General features: G+C 29.8%; 1 long non-coding RNA gene across 2 annotated transcripts in view; it reads left to right on the top strand.

Annotated features, from left to right (window-relative positions):
* LOC129972529 (uncharacterized) overlaps positions 1-23,640 on the top strand; it is a 183,522-nt gene that overhangs the window by 57,961 nt on the left and 101,921 nt on the right. Inside the window, exon 2 of one of the 2 annotated variants that reach the window (XR_008784869.1) lies at positions 6,570-6,683. The exons of the other annotated variant lie outside the window; for it this stretch is intronic. This is a non-coding gene — a long non-coding RNA (uncharacterized LOC129972529). The remainder of the gene's footprint in view (positions 1-6,569; positions 6,684-23,640) is intronic. 2 annotated transcript variants of the gene reach the window in all.

Raw genomic sequence — 23,640 nt, 5'->3', positions numbered from 1 at the left:
CTTTCCTTTGAAACAGAAACCGGACCTCCAGGATAAAATTTGTATGGCCGGTTTGGCCTGGTCAGTAGTAAAGAGGTTAAAATAAAATTCGTTATTATTTAGCAGAACTGAAATATTATTCAGTTGAATTAAATCAAGAATACCCAATCTCTCCATTTTTTTCTCCGTCTGTGGCTTGATTAGTAAGCACTTACTTGAAAAATAAAATCATGGCATTCAAAGAACTCGAGCATTATTAAAAATGCAAAGTGAATATCAGGTGCCATACAAGATTGTCCTGGATTTTTCAAAATGCATTATCCAAAAATGTAATAAATGATACACCTTTAGGATGGTATTCATTAAATCATTATGGATATATTTTCTTGACTATGACTAAATAGTTTAAGAGTTAGATCGATAAGTGATAAAGTATTCAATTCAGCAGTATATATGTAGAACATGAAGCCTTATTTTATTGCTTTTAGTTAAATTAAGCATACCCAATTTTGTTAACAATGTTAAAACAATCAAGCTTATTCGAATTTATAAGGAAATCCATTTACTCAATTCTTATTTTTGTCTAATAAGATGAAATCAATGAAAAGACAATTTTAGGGGTTTCAATCAATTTAATAGTATATGGTCTTGTTTAAAATGAATGAAAAACCTGAAGTCGATTGTTTGGTTAAAATGTCAAGTGTCTGCTTCAAAATAGATTCTTTAAAAATGAGCTATTTTAAATATATGCTTTTTAACCGTAAGAGGAGCGATTTCGACAGAATGCTCTTTCAAGCAGATTGTTTAAGTATACTTCTGATATTCTTTCTAAATATAGAATCCTCTTCCTGCATAGAATATTTTAAAAGTAATTATAGATATATTTGTATAGATAGATAGGAGATTTGATTGGTATATATCATGAAAAGAGTATAAATGATTTTGTCTATTATGACTGCATGATTTTAATTGATTTTTATCATCTCTAATCTAATTAAAAGTATTTTAAATGCTAATTTATCTCTTCAGATTAAAATGAATTTCATTTATTCTTTCTCAGTTGATACAAACCATATCAAACATGATCATTGTTATATTTCACACCAGTCTTTACATTATTCAACGGATAATAAATTATTTATCAAACAAAAAAAATAATTCAGTGTTCAATGACAAGAATGTTTGTGGGCATATCATTAAAGAAAAACCAATCTTTAAACATTCATAAACATGAACGATATAAAAAAACCAATCTTTAAACATTCATCAACATGAACGATATAAAAAAACCAATCTTTAAACATTCATCAACATAAACGATATAAAAAACCAATCTTTAAACATTCATCAACATGAACGATATAAAAAAACCAATCTTTAAACATTCATCAACATGAACGATATAAAAAACAAATCTTTAAACATTCATCAACATGAACGATATAAAAAACCAATCTTTAAACATTCATCAACATGAACAATATAAAAAAATTCATTAAAAAATAATTTTCAAACATTTGCACAATACGGATAAGAGGGAAGAACACATGTATCGAAAATCAATCTTTCAACATTCCTCATATTACAATAAAAAATATTATAAAAACGATTGTTTAACAATCCCATCGAAAGAAGAAATTGTACAGAAAGCATTAAAAAGTAATCTTCCAACATTTTTCAATATTATAATAAAAATATTGTTATAAAATTACTGTCCAACATTCCTACAGCACTAAAAATTCCGCAGAAATCAACGAAAACTAATCCTTTAACATTGATTCATATTACAATTAAAAATACTATAAAAACCAATTGTTCAATATTCCCCAACAGTAATTATGGGAAAGAAAGCGTTAAAGTTTAATCCTTCAAAATTCAACAAAATATATAATTCATAAAATTATAAAACAATTATTTTTCAATATTCCAGCAAATATATAATTGGGTATAAAGCATAAAAAAAACTGACCCTCTCTTTTTTTTAATCCTTTAGAAACTGAACTTTATAAAAACAAGAATTTTAATTTATAAGTCAAATTAAAATGCTGTTCCTATATCACTTGACGTAACACTTCGAGTCAAGTTAGCTACTTGAGGACTCATAAGATTCAACAAATGAAATATTTTCTGATAGGCAAAGAGACCTTAAGCTCCTATAAATTTAAATAAAAGTTTTACTTAAATTTAAAGGGGTTGAGCTTAGTTTAGTTATATTAACGTCCCATTTTAAGCAACACTAGGACTATTTTGGGACGGACCTCGTAATTTTGAACCACGGTCAGATAACGAGGACGACGCCTGAGCTGGCACCCACCTCTCCACACCACATCACACCAGCGGGAGGACGATTGGTCAGGACGGATTTAACGTGCAATAGACCCCCTTACACGACGGTTCTTCGGTGGAATCGGTCTCGAACCTGAAACCCTCCGATTCCGAAGCCGAGACCTTACCACCAGGCCACCGTGGCCTCTAAAGAGGTTGGAGGTCGGAAATTTATAGAGTAAGACTTTCCGGACTAGACATTCTATTATTTTCTATTATTTGGGACTAAATGTCCCAAAGTAGAAGTACCTTTAGGAAACGCTGCCTAATATTTGTATTTCGTGAATAGTAACCACCATCTCTCTTTTCTTTCCCCTCCTTTTCCCCATAGAAATATTTAAAGAAACCAGCCACACTAAGGTAAACAATCATTTTCTAAATCACATATTTGCCAATTAATTTTCGAATAACAATGTCTAAAGAAACCACAGTCATCATGCTTCTCAGTCATGCTATGCTTTAATCTGTAACATTACGCATTTAACTTCTTTATCAAAATAGTATCTTCTTGAAATAATTATAAATATTTTCACTTAAATGGCAGCAAATAAATAGGATATTCGACACACATAAGAATTCGATTCAAAATTGTTACCAATAACACTACATGGGTTTTAGATAACTCGATCTTATCTAGTATCCATGCATTTTTTTTTTTTTTCTAAAAACAAACCGAAAATGTCATTGCAGTTTAAAACAAAGCCTACTGATTCTTGAAGAGTTAATGAAAACCGAATCAAACATGGTCGCTGCCGTTTCCCCCGTGCGTGTTCCAAGCCTGCTTTTCGACAGTTCACACAACACGAACGCTTGGCAAGAAATAGGTAAATAAATAATAACACTCCGAACTTTCAACACCACACGTCATGCAAGGAACAGATCAGAAAAGAACAGGAAATAAATAGAAAGCAAGACAAAAAGAAAAAAAAGGAAACGAAAATCAGATTCAGAAGAAAACGCCACAGTTAAGTACTTGGTGTCAGCTCTGTCACCTGTAGGCAGACATGCGTCTCGCGTTTAGCATAATTACTGGTGTCACGTCATTTATTCGATACGCCAATAAATGGTAAAAAGCAGAATTTAAACGGGTTTCCGATAATGTTTATTAATATGCTGTTGCCGAGATACTTGAGGGAATGGTTTGTAACTGCTGAAAGTTGTGATTTTAAATGAAATTAACTTGCCCACTATATGCAGCCTTTGGGGCAAAGAGATAAATAATAAAAAGCTAACAAAAAATAATCGAATTGGAAAGAAATTATTCAGGAAGGAAATAGGTTTTTCGACTATCGTGCAGAAGTAAGTGTTTTTTGTCGGCTAGTCAGTTGCGTGTTGGTTTATAGATATCAGTTCACACATTATAGTGAAATTGTCAGGGTAAAAGTGTAATGTTATTTTACTGGCAAATAATATTAATGCTACTGTTAGAAGAACTTTGGAAATTATTCAGTTACGTTAAAATGTCCCTCAATATAGTGAAATGGTGAGAGTAAAAGCACGTAATATTGTTTTGCAGGTAAACAATACTATCGCTACCATTGGAAAGAGTTCGGTTACGATAGATTACAAGAATTCTGAGAGTAAAGTGTATGTATTATTTTGTGGGTAAACAATATTAAACTACAGTTAGAAAAGGCTTGGAAATAATTCATTTTTGAAAAAATACTCCAAATACACTAAGAAAAATAAGAAATTTCTACATCATGTTACCGTTAGAAGAACTTTGGTAACTATTTGGTTATGATAAAATGTCCCCAATATAGTGAATTTTGAGTGTAAAAGCCCATAATGTTGTTTTGCAGGTAAACAATACTATCGCTACCATTTTAAAGTGTTCGTTTACGATGTATTACAAAAATTCTGAGAGTAAAGTATATGCACAGGGTGTCCCACAAGGTATGCAGAATCAAATATTTACACATCAAGACGGGTATTTTGGTGTATAACATGTGGGGTCCCCGAATATAGCGTCGTAGTCTAATTACACGAAGAACATTAATTACTAATAAGACAGTTTGTGTTCCAAATGATGATGCATACGGCAGTTACACAACATGGAAGTTTCCCCAGATGATTATTGTCACCACAACATAAACGGAGCCACGACGATAAAGAAAATTACGTAAGAAGGATAAGCAATTATTGGTTTATACAAGATGGTGCTCACGGCACTCAGCGAAACTTCAATCTCTTAGTGGAACATTTTCACTATAGACTGATCGTACTGGATTCTATTACGAAAACAGACAATGTTATAGAGTGGCCACCTTATTCCCCAGATCTTAACCCAGACGACTTCTTTTTTTTTTATTTTTGAAAGACACAGTGTATCTCACATAGGCCTTAACATTGGACGACTTGAGAACAGCAATTAAAACCGAGGTCAAGGAAATTGGAACACTTGTTTTGCAGAAAACAACTGCGAATTTCGATTCCAGACTTCGTCATGTCATTTGTTCGAACGACCGACATTTCTAAAATCTGTTGTATTGAAAATTCTCAATAAACATTGATTTTCACCTTTTTTCATTTTTTTAATTTTTCATAACACAAGCTTCGTACATTAATTAGACTATGACGCTATATTCCGGGACCCCAGATGTTATACAACAAAATATTCGTCATAACATATTCTATCCGAATCTGGGAATGTTAGACGCTGCACATCTTGTGGGGCACCCTGTATTATTTCGTGGGTAAACAATATTAAACTACAGTTAGAAAAGGTTAGAAAATGATTCATTTTTGAAAAATACTCCAAATAATCTAAGAAAAATAGGAAATTTCTACGCCATGCTTATACATCATGCTACCATTCGAAGAACTTTCGAATTTATGCAGTTATGATAAAATGTCCAACAATGTAGTCAAATGCTGAGAGTAAAAGAATGTAATGTTGTTTTGCAGGTAAACAATACTATCGCTACCATTGGAAAGAGTTCAGTTACGATAGATTACAAGAATTTTGAGAGTAAAGTGTATGTATTATTTTGTGAGTAAACAATATTAAACTACAGTTAGAAAGTTTGAAAATAATTTATTTATGAAAAAGTGCTCCAAATTAAAAGCATAAGTAATTTCTACATTATGCTTTCTGAAACGTATCCTTTTAACGCACATTTCCTTATAAGTACAAAATATATATTAAATGCTATCTCAGTTTATGTTCAGATACTTTTCATTCTCGGATTCAGAACCTCTCCGCACTTTTGCGCATGCGTCATGAGGTTTCTATTTCGTCAAAAAGGTGTAAGAGGAAGGATGAAAGGAGGAGATGTTTACATTTAGTAATAGGGTGAATTCATATTATATGTGGAATGAGGAAGCGCAAAACCACCTCATCATACTGCATATCACTCCTTAGCGAAGTACAATCGGTGAAAAGTGTTCACCTCGGCATTTTGAAACAAACGGAATAAAGATAGACTCTGGTCATGTAACTGGTGGCTTTCTGAGTGTGTGCCAGGAAATTCTGGGATTGAGCCCGATATTCTAAGAATTTATTGCTGAACATTGTATCATAGATTGATTATGGAAGAAACTTCGTGCAGTGGACACTCGGTTGTTCAGTGTTTTGTTTATAACCTTAATATAATTAGCCAAAACTTAGACCTGTAACAAATAATCCGTTTATAGAGTATAAGTTAGTATTACTCTAAATTACCGTAGATAAATTTATTCAATATTTATCGCTCTTTCTAAGTACGATATACGACCATTTCTGAGGTTGAAATTTATTAGTGATGATATATACCTGTCAGTGTTTCTCTACAAAAAAATTTGTAAAATATAAAATTATACTTTTTTTTTTTTTGTAGTAATCACAAAAAGTAAATTGAGAGAAAGATAACTGACTTAAAATTATGAATTTTATAATAAAATTCAACTTTATTTGAATGGGTTTCCAAAGACGATAAGAAAAAAAAAAGTTAAAAACAAGAATAGACATTCAGATTTATTTGACTCTCACTTTATTTGAAACGCGAAAAAATTAGTTTAAAAATGAATTTTAAACGGTTTTCATAATGTATAATAATATATAATTTCGAAATATTTTAGTTTATAGCTCGTAAACGAAGAAAGTAATTTTTTTGTGATATTAAATTGGCTTTCCATGTATAGCTTTTTGGAAAAAGAGATAAAATTACAAAAGGTAATCGAATATGAAGAAAATAATGATTTCTATAAATAATCCTTCCTATTGTGAATCTATTCAATTGTTACACTGCATGACGTGGATAGATGTATTTGATTTTGTTTTACAGACAAGCAAAATTTATACTACATGAATTAGTCCGACTGCGGGACACCTCATAATTGAGGATGAGAAGCTTCCTGCATGGTGGTTGGTTCTTCCCACCCTTGTGGCACACAAAAAAGTGAGTGTCTAGCTTCTCCCATTAATTAGTTTAATTATCCGTTTGTAATGACTGCGATTTCCTCATTTTGTATTCTAAATGAAATATTTTAGTTCCTTGTCTTTCTTTCTTTTTTTTTAACCCATGATGTCGAATGACCAAATCTGGCTTTTGTGTCGTTAATTCAAACTAAAAATTTCAATGATTATTTAATTCAGTAAATAGTTTTAACTTAAGAAAATAATAGCTAATTAGAAATTGCCACGAAATTGAGAAGTTTATAATAAAATCCTCACTTGGGGGGGGGGCGATTTTCATCAAATTGAAAAGTAGAACATAAAATGTCTATACATATTCCTGGAGATATATAGCATTCAATTGTGCCTCAATAATATATTCGGTTTGCATCAGTATATTTAGCGTTTATCTAAAGGATGGTTAAACAATCTGTTAGATTGAAAAAGTATCAATTCTAAACATTCTTCAATGTTTTTGAATTGTAATTTAAAAGTACGCTAATCATGGCAAAAAAAAAAAAATGTGTCCGTTATATTTTCCTATAATAATCACACAATATTCCTTATTGTTATATCTCAGGAAGAATGAATATATTTGTATAAAAATATTCATTAAACAGGTTATTGATGCTTTAACCCTTTGATACTTAAGACTCTAAGTGTTCTTACAGAAACAGAATACAGAAACATCTGAATTTTTCTTTCGTAGATAAAAGAAATTTTCTATCCTTTTGAGAACCGCAATTTTAGATCATATTTCTAAGAGGTTGATATGTAAAAGAAAGGTTTGTTTGGTCGATGTCTGTTCGAGGATATTTAAAAGGAATTAATGTTTCGGGCGTTTCAGTATTGAAAGAGATAACGTAATAGTTTTTTTTTTGTTACTTTCCTAGCAAATAATGGTCAGTCAAAAACCCAAGTAGCAATTCAAGAGAAATATTACCATTCTGCTTACATACCTAAAGGAAAATAACTTTTAACAATACGGTTATTTTGGAAACATCACTGTAATCTGTATCTACCCTCAAGAAAGAATAATTCATTTAATGATAATAGTTAAAGTTGCTGTTGAAATGTTAACCCATCTTAAATATATAATTCATTTAAAGCTGAATTTTTTAAATTCCGAGATCTCAAAAGAATTATCAGATTTTAATTTTGAGATCATAAAATTAAAGGAAAAATTAGTTTTCATAATTTTTTTTCATGACAGACGAGAGCAAATCGGAAAGATATCTACGTTTTAATTATTTCATCAAAGTTTCGTCATTCATTCACTACTCGTATATAAATTAAAGAGTCAGAATTTAAAATTCCTATAGCTTAGAAAAAATACAAGTACAATAAAAACCACAAAAAATATTACGAGAAAAAGAATTCATGAATATTTTTTAAAAATATTTAAATATATAATTACTCTAAAAAATTTCCATTATATTAGATTATTTACGTAATACGTAAACTCTTATACATGTGCAATTATGTTTGGACATCCATATTTTTGATTAAAAGATTATTTTCTACTTCGTAGGGCATTAATGAAGGTACAATTTCTAAAATGCATTTTCATTAAAAATTTCAATTAGAAATTTATTTTAAATTAAAAACTTCAATTTCAAAATTTTCCTTTTGAATTTTTTTTCAGAGCTCTGCCGATGAGAATTTCAAGAAAAATATTATAGCGAAGAAAACGGTATATGCTTTTCGGACGCTTATTCTTTTAAGGCCGATTCCAATCAATGTTGACATGGAGACATTTGATGGAGACATCTAAAATTTTAATAACAATATACAAATATTCATATTTCTAAATAATAATATTCATAAGGCAACTAATGCTCATAAGTCATTTTTGTTTTATTGCATTTAGAGGCAAATGAATAAGCAGATTGGCAAATGGTCACTGATTTCATTTAAAATTCAATACATTTTAGTTGCTAAAAGTTTCTACCTAATTTTATTTATCTAGTTCTTTATGTTTTGCATCTACCGTATTCGCTTGCATTCAAACAAACAGCGAAACTGTCGGCGAATGTATTTCACCCAAACTTTGATAGAAATGTATAAATTCGGGTAAAAAATTATAGATAAAACTTTACTGTACTTTTTTGCATAATTTATAAGCGAGAAAATAAGAAAAAAGTATTAGTTAGCTTTAGAAACCTTTGTTTTTTCACTATTCTAAATTTGTAGTTATTACCAAGCTATCTACTTTTTAATAAGAAAAGTTCTGCTTTATTTTCAGTTCTTAAGTTGCTCAACAACTCATGCAAATGGTATTAATTAGAAACAATTTTATTTTCTGTTTACTTCAACATATAAAACAATTAAAACAGTTTTCATTTACACATGAATAAAATATCAGAAATTAAATCGTTCCAGGCAGCATTATGGCATTCTTCAACTCGTCTGCTTTTCAATAAGGAATGTCTTAATTTGTTTCTGTTTATATGTTACCTAACATTTGGATAAACTCTGTTCGATAAAAATAATTTTATTTTCGATTTACTTCAACTTAGACAATCAAAACTATTATCAGTTACATGCGCTGTTCTTTTAATTAGTAAAATATCAGAAATAAAAAAAAGTAGTATTGTACACCATACATATCATTATAGCAATTTTCAACTCATCTGCTTTTCAATAAAATAATAATAATAATAGTCCCTTAATTTTATTTCTGCCAGTCGATGGTCGATAAAAATAATTTTGTTTTCGATTTGCTTTAACACTTTAGACAACCAAAACAATTTTCATTTACATGCGCAGCTTGTTAAACCAGTAAAATGTCAGAAATGAAACAGTAATATTGTTCAACAGATCATTGTAGCTATATCCAACTCATCTGCTTTTCAATAAAAAAAAATGCCTCAATTTCAATTTTTCCATAAGTTACCTAATAATTCAACCAAACGATGTTCGATAAAAACAATTTTGTTTTCGATTTGCTTCAGCACCTCAGACAACCAAAACAGTTTTCATTTACACACGCTGCTCATTGAATGAGTGAAGTGTCAGAAATTAAAGAATAATATTGTTCCACACGCTATTAACTTGATCGATAATTCAACAAAGCTATATCATCCGTGACACAGGGGCAATCCAAAACACCTTTGTGAAAGTCGGCCTCTTCTGTCAATTTAGTTGCGGTAATCATGAAATTTTGAAAGGAAACTATAGATTGTCCTGTGAAAAAACACATCATCCTGAACTTTAAGTAATTACTTCCTATGGATTTTTTTCGCGTACAAGATTGTTTAAAAATGTGAGGATAAATGTATCTGAATGAAAAATCACGTCAACAATTGAATATTGATTTCCCAGCGTTACTATGGCCCTCTTAGATTGTCAACAATAAAGATAACGCGCCTTCATAACGTTCTGAGAGCGAATTGAATCCTAAAGTGCCATAAATCATACTTCTTACAACATATAGAGATTCATTCTTATATTTGATAAATTGATTCTCAAGAAAAAAATTAAGATATGAATATCTTGTTTTTGAAAATATTGTGTTCCAAAAAGCAATGTATTGCAAGATTAGATTAAGGCTCTTTTATATATATATATATATATATATATATATATATATATATATATATATATGTGTGTGTGTGTGTGTGTGTGTGTGTGTGTGTGTGTGTGTGTGTGTGTGTGTGTGTGTGTGTGTGTGTAATGATATTTTAATTATAGTTTCAATTTAATTAATTTCCAAGATTCCATCTTAATTTAGCCCATTGTAACTTCATTCTAAAAATATTTTCTTATTTCTTGATCCGATTCCTCTTTCGGTTTAATTAATTCCATTGTAAAAATAATGCGCCATCAGTACAACGTATCAAATGAAAGTGATACCTTTGGTGCCCTTGAAAGTGTGTCAAAGGTCAAAACATGTATTCCATCGGCTCGTGGCCGGAAATCCTATGTTATATAAGACTAGTGATCATTTGTTTCGTCCCTTTTTGCTTTTTTCTTACTTCGGCTTTTGTGCCGCTCTGCGTCTACTTGAAAATAAATTGCTTTCCCGAGATCGATATAAAAGAGAATTAAAAATACAACGTCTCGTCTATGTCTTCAAACCTGCACACTGCTTCAACCAAAAATATGTAACATATATATAACAAATATTAGAAATTTGTTATATATATGTTACATATATATAACAAATATTAGAATATTAGAAAATATTAGAAAAGAATTAGAAATTGCTTCCTATTTATATTTAATTGCATATTATTTACTATTGCAGGATTCTTGAACCTAAATTAAACAAATTGTTGTAGAAATTTGAGGATATGATGTATCCAACTTTTGCACATATCTTCTAAATGTTTATGTTTTGCGACTTTTCTTATATTATTGACCTATAAGTATTCTACAGATAATAAACTTGTATGCAAAAAAGGAGGCAAAAATTTAATATTGACAAATTTAACGGAATTAATGATATTCGTTGAAGTTATCGAAAATAATAATAACTTTTATTATATGACGCTGAAAGCACATCAATTTCAAAAAAATTACAAATCATATTTTTTTTTTTTTAATGTATGGGATATCAGTTTTTATTTGACACATTATTTGGTTACTTTAAGATAAAAGTAACATTTTAATTATTTGTTTTTGAAACTACTATATTTTAGAAAGGAATTTTTATGAAAATATGAATTCATTTTTTCTTTGTCAACGAAATGTAGCAGAGTATAAAAAATCATCCCATTTTTAATTGCTGCCTTATTTTTGTGTGTGAAATAGAAGTTGGTTAATACGAATGTTTTGATTTTGAATTCAATGATAATTCGAAATTTATTTCTTGTCTCTATTTACATTAACAAATTTCAAAACAGCCTTTTAAAATTGAATTTTTTTTCATTAATTCGAAATCAAACCTAATAACCATAATTTTGCCAACTAATCCGCCCATTCATTAAATTTGTCCCCACGTATTTTTATATTAAACCTAATTTTTAATTTTAAAAAAAGGTGTTCCTTACTTTCTTTTTTATTTCAGAATTTTTTTTAAAAAAATCTTGAATTTCAAAATGGAATTATTTATTCAAAATAATTAAATTCAGTGTTAAATTTGATAATTCAATATTTGATTGTTACAAATTAATGTAAGGTAAGTGTTCTCATAGAAAGAATATTGAATTTCTGCAGACCACACATTTTTTTCCACAAAATCTTCCAATAATTTTGTCTCCCTATCTGTTTACAAAAACTAAATTTTTAATAAAAACGATCCTGTTAACTTTGTTCTTATTTGAAATATAATGGGATTAAATAATATCGAAGGACAGAAATTATAAATTCGTGCCCGAGAAAAATTAAAACTTCGAGTTCAACTTGACAATCCAGTATTTAGAGACCTATACAATTATCTAAATTAAGTGCCTTCACAGAAAGAATGTATTAAACTTGAATAATCCGCATTATTTGCCAATTAATTCATATATTCACTGATTTTATCTGAGCGTATTTTTTATGAGACTTAATTTTTAATAACAAAAATCCTGTATTTTTCCTTTTTTTTATTTTTGAAAAAAAGTGGGAAAAAATGGATTTTCAAGAACAGAAATTATTTATTAAAAATAATGTAATTCAGTGTTAAGTTGATAATTCAATATTTCATTATAACAGATTAATCTAATAAAAGTGTTCTCATATAAAGAATATTGAATTTCAATTGTCCACATATTTGGTTCCCTAATTCGTCTGATAACTCTGTCTCCCTTCCTCTTTATAAAAAACTATATTTTTAATAACAAATATCATGTACCCTTCATTTTTATTTGAAATATAACGCGATTAATTACTATTGTAGGACAGAAATTGTATATTCATATCAGAGAAAAATTAGCTCAACTTGGCAATCCAGTATTTAGAGACCTGTACAATTACCTAAATTAAGTGCCTTCACAGAAAGAATATATTGAGCTTTAATAATCCGTATTATTTACCGAATAATTTATCCATCCACGAACTTTGTCCTGGCTTGGTTTTGTATGAAATCCACTTTTTAAAAATCCTGTATCCTTCATTCCTTTTTATTTTCTAAATAATGTGATAAAAATTGAGATTTTTAAGAATTGAAATTATTAATTCAAAATAATTAGATTCAATGTTAAATTTGATATTTCAAAATAATTAGATTCAATGTTAAATTTGATAATCCAAAATAATTATATTCAATGTTAAATTTGATCATTCAAAATAATTAAATTCAATGTTAAATTTGATCATTCAAAATAATTAGATTCAATGTTAAATTTGATATTTCAAAATAAGTAAATTCAATGTTAAATTTGATAATTCAAAATAATTAGATTCAATGTTAAATTTGATATTTCAAAATAATTCAATTCAATGTTAAATTTGATAATCCAAAATAATTATATTCAATGTTAAATTTGATCATTCAAAATAATTAAATTCAATGTTAAATTTGATCATTCAAAATAATTAGATTCAATGTTAAATTTGATATTTCAAAATAAGTAAATTCAATGTTAAATTTGATAATTCAAAATAATTAGATTCAATGTTAAATTTGATATTTAAAAATAATTAAATTCAATGTTAAATTTGATAATTCAAAATAATTAGATTCAATGTTAAATTTGATATTTAAAAATAATTAAATTCAATGTTAAATTTGATCATTCAAAATAATTAGATTCAATGTTAAATTTGATATTTCAAAATAAGTAAATTCAATGTTAAATTTGATAATTCAAAATAATTAGATTCAATGTTAAATTTGATATTTAAAAATAATTAAATTCAATGTTAAATTTGATAATTCAAAATAATTAAATCCACTGTTAAGTTTAATAATTCAATATTTGAAAGCTACAAATGAATTTAAAGTAAATATCCTTATAGAAAAAGTGCTGAATTTCAATAGTACACCTATTTTGTCCACTAATTCTTAGAATAACTTTGTCTACTTATCTGTTTAGATAAAACTATGTTTTTAATAACAATCTGTGCCTTTCATTTTTATTTGAAATATTATGCGATTAATATTCAAGGACAGCAATTATAAATTCATTCCAAAAGCAAACTTTAAAATTCAGCGTTCATCTTCACTATTCAGTCTGTAATGACCTTCTCTATTATCTAAATCGAGCGTTCTAAAAGAAAAAGTCCATCTAATTTTAATTGTTTGCATCTATTTCCAGTAATCGAACTACTTTTTAGTAATAGAAGCGAGGGTGAAAGAGACGATGAATTGTTACTATTAATTAGAATTATCAGCGGATCATAAATTTTGCTTAATTTTGTTGTCTGAAATGACACACACGATGCATTAAATAATTCTATCTAAACAATTTATCTGCTTGAAGGGGCATTAAAATCATCTTCTTCGGCATCTGTTGGCGTGGCAAGAATATCTTAATCCAATTCACATGTCAAAAAAGTTACTTTGTTAAATACTCATCGTTTAGTCACATACGAAGCTATTATGATACTATCAGTGATTAAAAGTTGTTTTGCAGATTCTGCACCTGCTCAATTCATCAACGATAAGCGCAATACGCTGTGATCACGCAACATTTTTAGTTTGTGGCTTTTGTGAAACTTTGGAATGAAAATGTTGCTCTTGGAAAAGCAAGATATTGTAGTCAGTTCATGTTTCCGTGAATGCGCCAAATGTATGATGCCAATTATCTTTTATTTTATGAAGCAGTCAAAATGTATTATGATAGTCGGAAATTTGACCCCGAGAATGTGATGAATCGCGCCATTTTGGAGACATTCATAGACCGAAAGACACCATTTAGAAATTAATTTTCTTGTCGGAACAATAACTCAAAAATGTAACAAATCATGTAGCTTTTCCATCGAAATTGTAAAATTTTATCTAATTTAGAACGAAATCCATCAATGGAGAGTTTGTCAGTCTCTTAGTTTGTATTACTTGTGTAAACACATTGTTTAACATGTGTGCAAATTATTTTATGTAAATTTATCAAACCTATAATGCCAGTTACTTATTTCTTTAATAAAACAAAAAAGATTATAATTGTTGAAAATTCGATCTCAAGAATTTGATAATCTCGCTATTTTGGCAAGAATCTCGCCAAACTAGCGAGATTCAAAGACCGAAAGAAACAAATTAGAAACTAGCAATTTTCTTGTAGGCACGATGACTCAAAGATTTCTATAGAAATTTACCTGATTTTGACCGAAATCTATCTATGGAAAGTTTGTCAGTCTTTCAGCTTGTACTACATGCGTAAGCGCATTAAGTGAAAAGTGAATGAAACAAAGTAAATAAAAATTAAAAAATACTGATTTAAATTTTACATAAGGAATGATCAATAGAGTAATACAATTGTTGTTTTAAAATAGTACAATAATACGAGGGTAAATCAAAAAGTAAAGGGACTTTTGCAATTCTTCTTTTCAGGGTGCAGTAACATTGCTAATATTCAGCATCGAATGCAACAGTGCAATCGGCAACAGTTATGTACAGCGTGTCACTCTTATTCCTGCATCATTCGTTGGAGTGGAGCAGATCATTAAACATGACAGCGCCCTTGTAGATGTGCACCAAGGAGGAAATGAGGGAAGTGATTCACTTTTATTTGAAAAATGTATTAAACCTCCTAAAATTATTCGTCGAATATAACACCCATCATCAACAAACGTTAAGTAAATTATACTAACATTATTCTCGGAGATGTAAGGTGTAGTGAACTGGCTAAGTGAACTCTTGAGAAGGTATCAGTAGGATAAGACATATCTACAGTCCGCCCCAGCCGAAGCCACTCGGATAAAACGATGGGTCGCCGCAAGGCAACCCCACCCAGCACAATGGCGCAGGACTAACTCTTGCAACTTTCTTTTTCCATCAGACCATATGAAAATAAATTTAACCCACTATCACCGTGCCAATACTGATTAAAATCTAACAGTACTTAGATTCTATACAATAAATAGTTAATGTACTAGTAGACCACTGCAGTGATATCACATTAAATTCTTACTTAAATCAGAGTATCATCATTTCAAGTTCCATAGTGCTCCATTCTCTTGGCCATTGACTCCGAATATCACTCCAAAGATCACAATAATTTAACACATGTAAAATTGTTCCTGTGTCACTTCCACAAATGCAAACAGCCGATTTACCAAAGAGCCTTGCTTGATGAGCCCTAAAAGTTCCATGTGCAGTAATAATTTGATTAATATAAAAGTAGTGACTTTTGAGATGAAATAAACAGAGGTGGAATTGTGAACATTTGGAACTATTGTAATGTATTGAGAACTAAACTGAAACCTGCAATCGGATCCAAACGTCACGGAAAATCGCTAAAAGGTGTCGTCCTGAGAAAGATAACGTCTGGCCACATTCTGCTCAACAGACGGCCGAAACAATAAGGAAGTTTCTGAAGGTGTTAACATGCGGGAATTATTCGTCGAATGCAAGCGCAGTATGGTGACAGCTGTTTGTCGCGAAGCAAGGTCTATGAGTGGATAGAGCACTTCAAGCAGGGAATAACTTCTTTATGTGATGACGAAAGATCGGGCAACCATTGACGTCAACCACTGAGGAAAATTTGAAAGACCAGGACCAGTCTAGACTTGGCTCCAAGCGATTTTCATATATCTGGACCACTGAAGAAAACGCAAAGGGGAAGAAAATTTGTAACCGATGAAAAAGTCATTGATTCAGTGCAAAATTTGTTACATATACAACCGAACAACTTTTTTTTTTCCTAGGGAATAAGTGAAACGTTGGGATATGTGTGTTGAAGTACAGGGTGGTTTTGTGGTAAAATAATGTATGTTTCAGTTTTCTGTCATTAGAATAAATGCACCTTTTCTTAAATGTTTCTTTACTTTTTGACTCCATTTAAATCCATTCATGTTAAATTCGTCTGGGCCAAACGTCCTCCCGCTGGTGTGGTGTGGAGAAGGGGAGGGGGGTACCAGCTTATCTTACGGCGGTTCAAAATTACGAGGTCCGTCCCAAAAATAGCCGTTGTATTGCTTTGAAACGGGATGTTAATATAACTAAACTAAGATAAACTAAATTAAACCCTCTTATAACTAAGCAACAAATATTTTAAATCTTTCTAAGAAATGGAAGAAAATTTTGTTGTTCTTGGTACGATCTCCCCATCAAATAAAAATGAAAAAGCAACAATTCCATTAAAAAAAATTGCATAACTTATTTTTTCCCCCTGTGTGCAAAAAAAAAAAAAAAATCATATTTTTTACGTGATTAATCTAACAACTTAAGTATTCAATAAATTGAATGTCAACATCTATAAAACTCAATATACATCCATAAAAAGTTGTCGGAGATGAGGCGAAAACAAGAAATATCTCCTTTTTTTCCTCCTCGGAAAAAATCATCAATTCCTTCCTCCTCTCTTTTACCTAATAAGAAAATATTTAAATTCGCTCCGTTGCTTTGCTCCGAATCATTGATTCCGAGTCAGTCTCAGCGATTAGTTCAATTTCGTCTTCCCCGGCATAAATATTTAATAACGGAATAAAAAGCTGCGGCGAGATTCAGAACTCGTGGTCATTAACATTCAGATTTGAATGCCACAGAAGACTTTTTTTTTTTTTTTTGAAGGTCTGACTTACTCTCTTATTTTTATTATATAAATACGCACTATCATTTTTATTTAAGTCATCTTAATAATTTTTACTCACGGAATTATTTTGAGATAAGAGACTGAAGAGGGATTTTTATAAAGAATGAGGTAATTATTTATTGCGTTTAGGTTTGTTGAAAAAAAAAAATGAAGCAGAGTCTGCGGTGGGTAAAATGTTTGCTTTTTTAAGACAGCTGTGGTTATGTAAGTACATAATAATGTCACATTTTTAGAATTAGACTGAATTAAAAGAACCCAATTGGCTAATATGAATGTAATAAGAAATATATGCTTTACGAAAGAATATATCAAACTGCAATTTGAATCTTTTTTTAAGTTAGGGATTTTCTATATATTTCACGGAAATATTTATTTGTTTATTTAAATATCAACCAGAAAATTATAGAATGTCTCACTTATATGACAGTTGTAATAAAGCTACCATCTGTCTGCGCATTGTTTCACTGAGCTTTGATTTCACATCTTGTTTTTTCCAAAGAATTTCAAAAAATTCTCTGTCGAATTTTTGGAGTATTAAAAATAATATTTCACCCTTATCCCCTTACATACATGCTTGTATGTAAGGGGATACATGTTCGTTAACGTATCATATACGTAAATAACGTTCGTAAAACGTACGTTAGATATATGATATAGATATCATATACAAAGTTAGATATATGATATAGACACATTATGATATTATGATACATTATCAACCTTTTCTGAGACATTTTGCAGCCTAATGATGTGTACACACATACGGTTCTTAACAGGCAAGTCATTAGAGACACAAAACATTTGAACAGAGATTAACGGTTTGAAGAATTTGACAGTTTATTTGCGGAATTGGGACAATTACAAAACTGGAAAAAACTAGATGAAAACAGTTTAGTACAAGATTTTAAGATTTTAAGACTCTTAAGACTTTTAGAATAGATCCGTATTATATTTTCGTGCATATTGTCTGTAAGTCTGTACACTCACATGCATGTAAAAGAGATAACTGAAAGAAGCAACGATTTATATCAATGACATTTGATATGTGATACTGCAATAATAATTTCGATTCTATGTTAAATTTCAATTGCAACTAGTTGAAAAAAACTTCTTGAAATGCATATTAGATTTTCTTCACTATACTACGTAGCACAAAACGCTCATAATTGGGATTCCGAAGATAAAAATCTGATACGTTTACTGCTGCGTTTACTGCTTTCCTCCAAATCCACAATTGCTTTTTGTAGGGGAAGAGAATAATACCTTTATTACTTAAGATTCGAGAAAGTTTCTGTGTTTGAATCAAGGGCAACTTATCCATATATACAAAAAAAAAAAAAAAAAAAAAAAATCGGATATCTTATCTTTATTACAAGACCTTTTTGGAACCATTAATTAAAAGTATGAACAATTTCCCATCGAAACTGCCTTCCATTAATAGGATTACGAAGTTTTATTTTTACACTAACAATAATTGATTATTATAAGTCTGTGATTTTCAATGTGCCAAGCCAACGCCAAATCAAAAAGATAGCGATAAAATGTACTACATTGCTACCTTTCCAACATTTTATAGCAAAAAGCATTATTTAATGGTAGGTACAAATTCTATTGAGAGCATCTACCACTATCCCGATACAACAAGGGGGAAGGCTATTTTTGGATGAGTTTCATTGTTTTTAACTACCGTCAAAAAAGAAAGACGTTTGAATCAGCAATGAGACAATTTACCACAATTTTTCGTTCGCACCTAAATTCAAACTATATTGTGCAAAAGTATAGAAAGCACATTCGAATCGCAGCCTATATCTAAACCATGAAGAATAGGTACATTTTTTTCATTTGGAAAAAAATACTCAAAATGACTTACAGAACTATAATTTGCATTGTTTGGATCAATAAATGCGCTGCAGAAAAAATATAAGTTATATCCCTGACTCTCCGATCCGTCCGAAAGCACACGTATAAAAAACTGAATGACTGGATCGCCACTACAGCAATACTGGCGGGAACTGTAGTTGAGCCCTAAGGGTCATCACCGGCCACGGTACAACCCTTCCCTAAGGAGGTACGCCCCGTCATCGATGGGAGAAGCCAAACCCAACCTTTTCGTGTACCCTCCAGGGTGGCAAGAGCCAACCACTATGCCGGAAGCTTCTTGTCCTCATTTCGAGGTGCCCTCCGAGGAAGGATTGGGGGAATAATCATTAATCTTTTCAAAATCATTATATTTCAAATTTGACATTCTTATTTTACTTCATGTAAATTATTTAGAGCTATATTAGATACAATCCATTTTTGAAGTTTAGAGAGAAGTGTAGCACATATCCGCCTGTGAATATCGGATTAAAAAAAGGCGCAGCTACCGAAGCGTCCGAAAACTTTTTTTTTTCTTTAAAATTAAGAACGGGATTCTCTTTTGGATTAAAAAAAGTTTTATTCCCCCTAAATTTGGACTAAAGAATTTGGAAGACTAAATAATTTTTTGATTAATTTGGGTTGTTATGTAATTCTTAAGGCTAGATGAATGTGAGAAATTTAAAATTAAAAAATTGTGACTACGCTAGGAGTGAATATTTTCAATTGATATAAAATATTTATACTTTTGAATTTTTTTCATAAGATACATTTAAAAAAATCATCTATCTATAAAGCTAAAAATATATGTTAATAATCAAATTTTTGTTGTTGAAAAAACTATTTAATTCAGAACTTTTTTCAAGAATTTGTTAAACATTTTGCGGATAAATGAAGAAATATATAATTCCTAAGAAAAAAATCTTTTATAACTATTTAAATACCACTGTTCAACTAACAGTAAATAGCATGAAATATTAAAAAAGTGTAAAATCTTATTAAAAGCATAGATTGGTTATATTGTTGTTTTGGAACTGTAAAAGTTATTGAGGAATTATTATACAAAATTTCTACAAAAGCTAAATATAAGATTTTAATTTATAATCAAATTCTAAAATTGGAGAAAATAGTATTTAAAAAATGTAAAATTTCATGAAAACACAATATAGGCAAGCATAAGAATGAATGTAATTTTGCAAAAATGGATATAGAAACAAAAATCAAATGGTTTTATAAAAAAAGTAATAAATATTGAATAAAAAATATCCGATAGATTCACCAAAAATCGATTTTTCAACATAGGCACCTACATTAAAGTAATTAGACTGTTTATTATGATTAAGTTAATTAGGTATTTAAACTGGTAAAAAACATTTTTATAATTGAATTTAAGTAGGGTAAAATAATTAATTTTAAAACTATATAAATTGAATTTATTACATGCAAGTATATTGACAGTATTGGTGAAAACATTTTCAAATTCATTTGATAATATGATATTATTGCGAAATGCAATTCTGAATTAAAATTCATCGATAAAAAAAAATAGAAGAATTGTTTGGGTAATTGGATACTTAACTTTAAAGACTTTTACAGACTTGATACAAAAATTAAATCTTAATGAAATATAGTTAACATTTCATGACAGTTTATATTTAAAGCAATTAATGAACAGTTTGCTCCGATACGAGCAAAAGTCTCCAGAATGAACAGGATTTCGAAGTGACTAATTCCATTTTTGAAAAGTTATAATTTTAATTTGGAGCAATTTAACAAAGAAATTATATCGCAAATTAAGGACAGAATTAGCAATAATTCGATCCAATCCTGATATTTTTATTTGCTGTTATAATAGATAAATTTGTATCTTTTTATGAAAAATGTAATGACAGGAATCGTGTGTTTAATGATGGAATTATTATTCAGAATATTTTTAAAAGAAATCATTAACACTAATGATGGAATCGGATAGTGCTTCTAATTATTTAAAAATAAAGAGTTGAATGAGAGTTGAGCAGCTTATTTCAATAAATCATAGCACCTTTTACTTTAGCATATACTTAATATAGGGAAAGTATAGTGATTATCAAAATCTTCAGATTTGAACGAATCTCCACATTTTTTTGCAAAATGTCTGTGTGTAACAAAGATAACTCAGAAACAATTTGAGCTAGACGGTTGAAATTTGGTATGCTGTCTCTGCACCAAATCTGTTTAGAGGAGGTCTGTCTGACCGGTTGTTCACGATAATTGCAAAATGAAGAGAGATACATGAACAAAATCCGGTACACAGATTTAACATCTATAGTGTAGACACCTGCCAAATTTTGAGCTAAATTCAATGAAAGGTTGACCATCTGTCGGTCAGCACTTTCAGAAACATGAAAACGCGATAATTCAAAAACGCAGTGACTTAAATATATCAAATTTGGTACGGAATTTAGAAATTATAAAGGCAGTTTTGTGTCAAATTTTTGTCTCAATCGATTGAGAAAAATATGCCTAAAACGCTGAAATAAATTTTTAATAAAGAATTTTAAGACTAAAAAAATAATAATAAGCAATTGCATAGGTCTCCACAATTTTAGAGATATAGCCGTAGAGATATTTTTTATGGTATTTGTGTTTTTATTCGATTGTAAGGTGTACTCGAAATAATTCAAATTCAAATATCGATTAATATTCAAGATATTGTTTTTATTTTTTGATGCCTTCAAATTTGCTTGCAGATTAGCATGGTCTCTTCTTTATTTTACTTATTTACATACTAATCGCTATTAGTGACAAGCATATTCCCATATTATATTAGTTATGTTTAATTTATATTAAATTACTAATGCACGACTTGATTCCCATGATTCCCTTTTAAGATATTAAACTGGGACAGGCATTAAAGACAGGCTATTTTGACAACCTACCACTTGCTCTGTTTATTATGTATATGAACCTCTCTAATGGAGTAAAATCCTATGATACTATCGCGCTATTAAAAAATCAATTATCCGTATCATTTATTAAAAATTGTATATTGCCTTTTGCGGTAATGAAGTTTCATTTATTGATTTTTCATGCAAATTGTGTAAGCAATTGATATAATTACTTTTCATTGGCATTCAACGATGGAAGAAAAATGGGGCGAATTTATTGCGACAATAAAAATTATTGTTGAAAACAGTTTTTTTTTTTAATTCTTAAAAACTTGCTGAAATTGAGAAAGAATATGGCGATTAAAATATCACAAAAGAGACAATTTTTTTTTCATTTTATGATGATGCAAAAATCCATTTTGTGAAATAATGAAATTTTGAGAATTTCTACGGAGAAACAATTACATAGTTTCAATCACTTAAAATATATAATTAATATTTCCTAAAATCTCATCGAAATGCATTTTTTCATCCTCCCAAGTACATCTATGTTGCATTTGATAGTTCTGATTGGGTCTATCCTGTAAGGTCAACACACACACATACACACACACACACACACACATACACACACACACACACATACACACACGCACATACACACACACACACACACACACACACACACACACACACACATACACACACGCACATACACACACACACACATTTTTTTTTTTTTTTAGTAGAGATTAAAAGAAATTAATTTTGAAAGATTCTTATACCTCACGAATGGAATGTCAGTGCTTCTTTTAATAATATACGCTATCTTTAATTTTGGAATGTTTCGCAATCTGGCTTTTATCACGTGACTATGACGTTGCATGAATTCATATTATTAATATTCAACTTCATGAACTATAGAAAAAATATTCCACTTGAAGTTTTTTCCTATTCACACAAAGAATGGCGCAGATTTTAATTCAGAAACCAATAAGAATATATTAAAAAATAAAATTGCTTCCCATTTTTTTTCTTCATTCAAAATTTCATCACATGGACGGAAATGAGTTTTAAACACGCAATGGAAACCATGTTCGCCATTTTGGTGCGAATAAAAGCAAACAACTGAGCCTCCTTTCAATTTAAAAAAATTGCGCTATGAATAATGAACATACAATTTTGTCTCCTTACATCAATTATTTAGCAACGAACTATAAGGTAGTGACTTTTCCAAGAAGAAAAATGTCGCATGACAGCATTATTATTCATTCGGGGCATTAACAAACACCACACGCAATGTATTTAAGTACAATTTGCAAAGTAGAAAAACTCAAAAACTATGACAGGAACACGAATTCTTCGAAAAAAACACTTTCACAACAGTCCTGATCAACCATCTTACACTTGAGCAATCATTCAAGGATCAACTGGTGTGATAAAACGCCGTCACTACCATTTTGTGCAGAATTGCGTAAGCATTGCCAAAACTATTTAACTAATTTATTCTAAAGTGTCGTTTGCCGCGAAATCATCTACGCTACCGGATTTCATATTGACTTTATCTGTAACTGCAAAGGCCAAATGAATGCGACTTCAGTGGACCGCAAAGCGTGAG

The sequence above is a fragment of the Argiope bruennichi genome, chromosome 6 (assembly GCF_947563725.1).
Source record: "Argiope bruennichi chromosome 6, qqArgBrue1.1, whole genome shotgun sequence".
In the NCBI taxonomy this organism is placed as follows: Eukaryota; Metazoa; Arthropoda; class Arachnida; order Araneae; family Araneidae; genus Argiope; species Argiope bruennichi.
Note: the sequence above shows the minus strand (reverse complement) of the source record. Positions and strands in the feature narration are given on the sequence as shown.